Genomic DNA, 9,031 nt, shown 5'->3' with positions numbered 1-9,031 from the left:
TGTCCACCTTATGTTGCCTATTTTGTTCCCTCAGTCTTATCTTTTGGAGCTGCTCACTTAGAGACCACTGTTGCTATAATAAAGCATCAATATCCAGTTTAAAGTCAAACTGTGATGTGAGTGAATATGTATTGCTTTTACTAGGTTATGGTGATCAATATGGAATTAAAATGTACAAGTTCAAAATGAGACTTAAGTCATTCTCTGAGTGAAGATTTAGCAACAAAGACTGCCAAGTATTTAATCAAAAGGTGATTCATAGTTTTAATCCTATGTTATTATTCCTTCTCCTAGCTTTAGGAATGTTTTAGTAATCAAAATGTCTACACAGAAGACAAATAATTTGAAAGTCTTGAGTTATTGGATGTTCACAAATTATATAAGCAAACTGCATTTAAGCATAATTAATAGCATATATTGTATTGTGATTAATGGGTGAGGGAACAGCAGAAGAAAAATACTTATTTTTTCCCAATAAAAAAGAAACTTCTATGTGTATATACTACTTACTTTAACAAATCTGTGGATCAGGGAAAAGCATTATCATTACTATGAAAATGGGAACACAATTTCTATGTTCAAGTGAAGGGCATTAACAACAAGGATTAAAATCTATATAAACCTGACATAACAAAATGATAATCCAAGATAAAATTTATGAAAATACACATGCTAGCAAGTAACTGTGCTGTGACTAGCAAAGAAATTCTTTCTTTCTTTTAAATGTTTATTTATTTTGAGAGAGAGAGCACTAGAGCATGAGCATGAGTGGGGAAGGGGCAGAGAGAGAGAGAGAGAGAGAGAGAATCTAAAGCAGGTTCCATGCTGTCAGAGCCCGATGCAGGGTTAGATATCACAAACCGTGGGATCATGAACTGTGCCGAAATCAAGAGTCAGATGCTCAAATGACTGAGCCCACCAGGTGCCCAGAAATTATTTCTTAAATAGTTCCTTTAAATAACTACATTGCTAATACATTTGAATACTTATTTACAGATGATTCTTTGGTATAAAAGCTGGAAGATATCCTAGGTAAAATGCTAAAAGAGTTAGAAGACTATGCCAATTAAAGTTTGACAACAAAATAATGAGAAACCATTTCTAAAACCGAAATGTCAATCAATGAGCAAAATACTGTTTAGAATGTTTTGATACCCATAAAATTTCAGAAATATCTTAATTGGGTAAAGTCAATTCTGTGAACCCATATCAACCCAAACAAAATTCTCCTTCACTTGGGTTCTTCCAAAAAGCAGCCTCCTGAAAAGGGTTTTAGGTCAGGTCCTTTATTTCGGGAAATTCCCCCCAAAGAACAATAGGGATGGGAAGTGGAGAAAGCAAAACAGACAAGGGGCAGGAAAAGTAACAGGGAACTGATTACCACTGTGGAGACCAGGGCTCAGTGTTGTGGGGGACGCTGAGGGAAATCATGTCGAAGTAGTTCACCATGGGATTGCTTACCGGAGGCCAGCGGAGAGGAGAGTATTCCTTTGTGGTTCCCACGCCCTAGTGGTCAAAGTACCCTTGAGGATGTGAATTGCCTACACTTCCAGATGTTCACAAGCTCAGCCTTTAACTTGAAGGCTGTAGAGAAACCCTAGGGTAGCAAACAAGAGAAACAGGATGCAGCTGAGGCCAGATATTACCAGGTGCACCTGAGCTAGCTGGCTACCACGGCAATGGCAGATAGGTATGCTGCCAGAGAATGTGAAATAGGGCACCGTGTTGTAAGATTCCCCTTCTTCAAATATTATTGACACAGTTTAAAATCAATGTCGATGGCAATAGGTTTTTCGAAAAGGCCATTTTTTTTTTCAGAGAAAAAAATCTGCTCCACTGTTTTGAGCAGAGTTAGCTGAAAAGAGTCACAGGACTTTAGATGAAAAGTTATCTTGGAAGTCTTCCTGTCAAGGCATAAGCCCTTCTATATTATGGAAAAGGAAGATCCTAGGGGTTTTAATACCACATGACCCCGAGCAGGACAAGACCTAAGTTGTTTTTTTTTTTCTAATTCAGAGCTTTCTGGTTTTTATTTCATACCTGAGATGCATCCATTTGTTCAGCAATAATATTGACTTCATTCCTCCACACACTACATACCTGATTCTGTTTATCTGTCTCAAGTTAAAATGGTATCATTAGACATTTTTTTAGAATCTACCACTACCACTAATGGAGCCAATAAAGAAATATGAATTCAGTTTTACCTCAGGATACATAGCAATTTATTAGTTGTATTTTCATTTTCCTCCATATTTTTAAATAAAGTATTTTATTTTATTTTATTTTATTTTATTTTATTTTATTTTATTTTATTATTTTAGAGAGTGAGAGAGCATGGGAGAGAGGGGCAGAGTGAAGGAGAGAGAATCTTCAACAGGCTTTGGGCTCAGCTCTGACCCATGACCCTGGGATCATGACCTGAGTGAAACCCAGAGTCAGATATTTATCCCGCTGAGCCCCCAGGTGCCCCTTTTTCCCTCCATCTTGAAACATTCTCCTACCTCCGTATGACAATAACATTATACTTTTTTTCTTTTCCTCCCACGTTCCTGACCACTTGGTTTGACTTTTTGGCCTTTACCTCTTTCTTATAATTTCAATATGTGCAGTGTCCTGGGCAGACTGTGTCCCCCTCCTCTTTACCCTCTATCCTCTCCTTAGGCAACCTTATCCACACCACCTGCACACAAAAGCTGTGCACGCGCTTATCTGTGGTCTAGCTCCCTCCTCTGAGCTCCAGGCCTCATTACCCACTGCTCTCTGGATATTTTCATTTGGATATTTCAAAGGCCATGGGCCATACCACACATATGGTTTTACTCCAATCCTGGCCCTCTTCCTCGGCTCCTGTCTCTTTCCTCATTGAAGAGCATCACAGAGTACCAATTGTACAATCAATGAATCCAGGGCATCTTGTTTTTTAAGATTATGCATTTATTTATTTATTTTGGGGGGAAGGGCAGAGAGGGGCGGGGGAGAGAATCCAAAGCAGGCTCTGCACTGTCAGTGCAGTGCGCAGCCAAATGCAGAGCTCGAACCTGCAAACCGTGAGATCATGACCTAAGCTCAAATCAAGAGTCAGACACTTAACCGACTGAGCCACCCAGGTGCCCCTCAGTGGCATCCCATAACATGTCCTCTCCCAAACTCCTAATCCAAATCAAACTCCCTGAATAGTATATATGAATATTTATATTAATAATAGAGATATTGCTTATATTTATAAATAATAAATCAACATTTGTTGTTTATAATACACTAATATTATTGGTTTATTATAATTTTATCATAAATAATTATGTATTGACTCCTTTCTTCTCTCTTTTTTTTCCACATCATCATCCCAATACAAACTCTTATTCCCCTCCTTCTTGGAGTACTGGAGCAAACTCCTGTTAAAAGTACTCGTTTACAGTCAGTGTGGTTTCCCATAGCACAATCAGAATGTTCTCTCCGAAATACAGCTGAGGAATGCCCTATTCTTTTCTTGTGTCCTTTCCCCTTTCTCCTGATTCAGATGTCAGTGGCTGCCCATTGCATTCAGCATGAAGGCTAAAACCCATAGCCTGCCCTCTGCCTGCTTCTCACGCCTCACATTTCCTCATCCCAGAGTTGGGTCATTGCTCCTTCCTCCTGTCCCTCAATCTCCTTCATGCCAGAACTCCTACTGTTCATTTAGATGTCAGTTCAGTCCTGACTTCCTCTGAGGAGTAATTCCTGACCTCCCTAATTAGGCAATACTCTCCTAACATTTTCTTCTTCTCCTTTAAAGCTCTTATGCCAACATAGATTGATACTTTCTTATAGATCTCTGTAATCCTTTGAAAAATGCTGTCTGCCTTCTAGAATGCAGGTTCTCACATCAGGGGGTCTTTTTCACTCACATTACATACATGCGTGTATGTGCACATGCATGCACACAAGACACACACGCGCACACACACACACACACACACACAGGCTCTATTCTGTCCTTCGGCCTTCTGATCCCACAGAAGTGTTAGGTACAGAATGGGCCATTAATACTTGGTTGAATTAACGAACAATATACAGACTGAATTCAAACATGAATTTGATATCAGCTTGTTCTCCTCAACATTAAATGAACCTAAGTGAATTAGATTTTGTTCACAGTATATGTAGATAGTGAGGATGAGTGGAAGGCAGTGGTATATGCATTCAATTCAGCCCAAAGTGTGACTGAATATTTCCTGACATAAATCAAACACAGATTTTTCTGATCCCAGTCCTAATCAAAATTTTTAAAGTTTAATTAAAATAATTCAATCATAAATGCTGGCATTTCTAACACCGTATATCAAGGCTAAGACTAGAGTCAACTTTGTTTAATGGGATTTGGTTATAATTCTAGCCAAAACAAATGTTCTTTACTTTCACCACATAGAAGACATAACGCATGGATCTTAGTGATCTTGTCATAATTATCAGTATGAATAACTGGATTTTATATCCTTGGGAAAAGGTCAAATGTATCTCGTAGCTTCTCGTTTCAATCTTTTCCCCATCTCTTAATAGCAAGAAAAGTAAGTGCCACATGTTCAGAAGGTTGAGTGGCATTATTTAAATTCCATTTAGATGTGCACTACGACAATCACAGATTCCTGGAGCCGTGAATATTAAAACTAAAGTTCTGCTGGTTGCCACTACTTCAGCTCTATAAGTGTGAGGGGAGAGAGGGGAAGGGGGCAGAAGAAGGGAAAATTTTGCAAAGAAAAAAAAAGGTAATGAACAAACTAGTAGAGATTTCAATACACTAGCAGCATATGATTTCCCTGATCTTGAAGATAACATTTGACAAGGCTCCCCTCCAAAGATGAAGGCCTATGATCCTTGGAAGGAAAAGCATATGAGCACACCCAATTCAAAGAGAATTTTTCATTATTTTTTTTACGTGGTCAGCCCACAAGGTGATACTTACTTTCAGCTGATGATAAGGGTTGCAAGTGTGCTCTGGAAATCGTAGTATTCTTATAGGCATGAAAATAAAAGAAAGCAATGCAGGAAGGAAGGGAACATGCCTTATTAAAAACCATCCACATACCTAAAATAGATGCTTCAAAAACCATGGCTTTCTTCTTGGCTTTTCTCTTTCAAAATTGGAAAGGCAGGACAAATGCCCATAACAATAGGGAATGGTGAGGAAACGATAATATAAATATGTATTTTGTGGTCTTTCCTAAAACCTGCATTTTGAGTTGTACTTCATGGTGACTGCTTTAGAAATGTCAATGCCACAACAGACTCAAACTTTTCAAATTTGATCTGTTGCTCAAGACTGACGTGGTGTTCATATAACTATTTTTATTTCTTTTAATAAACTATTACTGATTGCTTCTGCAATTTAAAGTATTCCAAATATGAATGAATAATTAGTATACTTTTCCCTTTAGAGGAACTAATGTGGGAAAGATATGCAGGAATTTAAAACAATGTGGCCTTTTCCCAACACTGAGAAGAAGCCTCTGGAATTATCCTAACACATAAACATCAATAGAAACATCCAGGGAAGTTTCTCCTCTGCATCTACTTAAGCTGTAGTAAAGGTACTAGGCAATTATTTTAGGAATACCAAATCATGTTGACTGACTTCCTCTGTAAATAAAATTTATTTGCTGAGTCCTCAATATCCCACCTGATTTTTTCTAGACATGAGCTTTCAACTATATCAAAGAACTATCAAAAAGAAACTATCAAAAAGGAAAGTGGAACTTTGACTTGGTATTTAATAAATGTTGACTAGCTACAGTTTTATCTAATGTGTGTTCAATAAGTGTTTAATGTTTTTTCAAAGTTGTATTTTATATTATTTGATCAAGTTATGCCTTGATGATGAAATTGACATTTACCTTGAGAGGAATATCCAAATTAGATCCACATTAAAGGAGCGTAAGCAGCCATCATTTATGCTGGGGGATCTATTAAAAATGCACCTATATTCTGTTGCTGCTAACTATATCACTTTGATGCTAGTTATATAGATTGCCCCCGTACACACACACACACACACACACACACACACACACACACACACATGCTTGCATACACACACGTACACACATACACAATCTGTATCAATCTACCAGTCTTATCTCTAGGGAATAACTGACTAGAATGGAAATATTTTTCTCTGTTAATCTATATGTTCTATACAGTTGGAAGAAGATATTAACTCTAGTTTTCAGTTTCCAGAACTGAATGGCTTTTTTTGCAGGGGTGATAATACGTGGTTTAATGACCTCTGTACACACACACACACACACACACTTGGGTGACACACGAGAGAAATCTCTACAGCCTCTATTTCTCCCTTCAGCAACACACCTTGAACCTCTGTTTAGGTCAGTGAGAACTCCAGACAGGAAGTAGGGCCTGAGGAGTAGGAATCTGTAGCAGGTAATTTTTATGGAAACAGACTTTAGAGAGCAACTCAGAAGAATCAAAGGTGAGTTCACCTTCAACCTCTGCTTTGATCAAAGAATAAAGTAAAAACCTTAAAACATTCTTTTTTTAAAAAAAAAACCTTACTTTATAACTAAAACTCAATACTAAGAGCAAAATAAACTTCCGTGAGTCCTCATCTCTTATTTCAACCTTGTGTATCTGGTGCAGTCAGACTCAAAACATTCGCAGGACTCTAGACCAATTTGCCAGAAATTCTTCATTAATTGAAATGACTAGTTTCTCTCAAGAGATATGTTCAAATCTCACTCAGATCAACAGTGGTTTAAAAAAAAAGCCTAACGGTCTAATTTTGTATTTGTAAATTTCACCTCATTTTGTATTAAGAATGTATTAAGTTTGCAAAACCAGGGAAGAAAGAAAAGGCTCAACAAAAATTGATTGCAACCAGTAGTTTTCAGAATTAGTAATGGGTAAAATAAATCACCTAAGTTTCTTCTTGAGGAAATGGCAGGGCATGTCACAGAATAGTAACAGCATTTTAGGTGTTTTTTATTTGTCGTTTTATTTCTTCATTTATTGAACAGCATGTACTGAGTAGTTGGTATGTTTCAGGCAATGTACAAGGAGCTAGAGACAGAGCAATAAGCAAAAAGATATCTGTGCTTTTGTCCAGCTTATATTTTATCAGGAGGGACAGCATTAAATGAAACTGCACAAATAGTTGTGGTGGGATATTTTGAAATGCTAACTCATATTTTGTATATATTTTCCTGGGGCCCTAGGGTTTTTCTGACTTAATCCATTAAGGTCATCTATGGTTTTACTTCTGGGAAGGTATGCCACCACAACGTAAAGAAAAAAATAATGAAACTAAACAAGTCTATTCTTACATTTTCCTCAGGATGAAGCAGCTCAATAGCCCCAGATAACAGCGGCTCCTGGGTGGCTCAGTTGGGTAAGTGGCCGACTTTGGCTCAGGTCATGATTTCAGAGTTCATGGGTTCAAGCCCTGCATCGGGCTCTGTGCTGACAGAGCCTGGAGCCTACTTCAGATTCTGTCTCCCTCTCTCTCTGCCACTCCCCCACTCATGCTCTGTCTCTCTGTCTCTCAAAAATAAATAAACATTAAAAATCAAAAAATAAACCCCAGATAATAGAAAATGTATTCACTCATGAGTTAGAACCAAGATATCATATTTGAAGTTGAAAGACAAAATTCCCTAGAGGATTATAGAGTATACTTTAAAAGCTAAGATATGAATGGGTGCCTAAGACAGATTTCCATTTCCCTTTCCTCCTCTACCCAGTCAGTTTCTAGTAAGAAAAGGACAGCCTACTCCTAGAGTAGGCTGGGAATTAAGTGTGGGGAGACCAGTGCCCTTTCCAGATGGAATCTGAGATGTCAGCAGACCACAGACTGAGAGGTGAGGCCAAGCAGGTGGACCCAGGTCAGCTCAGAAAGTTTTTTGCATCTGATGACAGTAGAATGATTCTCATGTGTGTGGCACCTGGGAGACTCAGTCATCTATAAGTGGTGGGATCGGAGCCCTGTGTTGGGCTCCACACTAAGCATGGAGCCTGCTTGGGATTTTCTTTCTCTCTTTACCTCTGCCCCTCCCTGACTCACACCTGTTCTCTCTCTCTCTCTCTCTCTCTCTCTCTCTCTCTCTCTCTCTCACACACACACACACACACACACAGACACACACACACACACACACACACAAACAACAACAACAAAATAATAATTCTCATGTGTTTAAGTATAACCAAAGCTATAGCAAAGGGCCTCTCAGAGATTCCCATGACCCCAGTGGACCATGGGACCAGCAGGACTGCGTTCAGTGATCTGAGTAAAGGCTAGAAAGAAGTTAGAAAGAGAAATTCGGAATTTCGGAATGGGCTTGGCAGGCAGGACTCAAGCAACTTGTGTGAACTTGGGGGACAAAGATTGAGACATGGGACATCTCAGAAGTTCTCTTCCTTGATGAGACCCTGGTCCTCGGGACCCTGGTCTGAAGCCTTGGATCTGTGCAAGCTTCTTGATACTTAGACTCCATCTTGCTTTGGGTTGTTGTCCTACATTCCCTTCCTCTTACACATCCTGCTTCCCACCTACCTACAGGCGGCCAAAGAGACTGGGACATGAGTCTTTTTCTTTCCCTGAGATCCTCCTATCCTAATCTCTTAATGTTTACTTTTCAACTTTCATTGTGCCTGAGCCTGAGACAGTTTTATCTAATGGCCAACAATGCAGCTTGGCTCTTTACTTATCAGGTAGTTTTTCAATTATTTTGCTCATGCCCTGAGTTCTCTCTGCCTCTCCCAAGGAGTAGGCTCTTGAAATTCAGAGGCTAATACTTTACTCATTTTTCCTTTGCATTTGATGTGTTATCTCTTCTCTGACTTTTCTGGAAAAGGCCAAGGTGTACAAGGAAAAGGGAAAGCATCAGTTAATATTTCAAAACTTCAGCCAACCACATTATTCTTTATACACAAAGTAATAAGCCATGAATATAATTATAGAGTTTACACAGGGTATAAACTTGTGTGAAACAGATTCAGTATTATGAAAGAACTATAAGGAAAGAAAGAAGGAACAACA

Source organism: Acinonyx jubatus, chromosome C1 (assembly GCF_027475565.1).
Source record: "Acinonyx jubatus isolate Ajub_Pintada_27869175 chromosome C1, VMU_Ajub_asm_v1.0, whole genome shotgun sequence".
NCBI classification, from domain to species: domain Eukaryota; kingdom Metazoa; phylum Chordata; class Mammalia; order Carnivora; family Felidae; genus Acinonyx; species Acinonyx jubatus.
Note: the sequence above shows the minus strand (reverse complement) of the source record.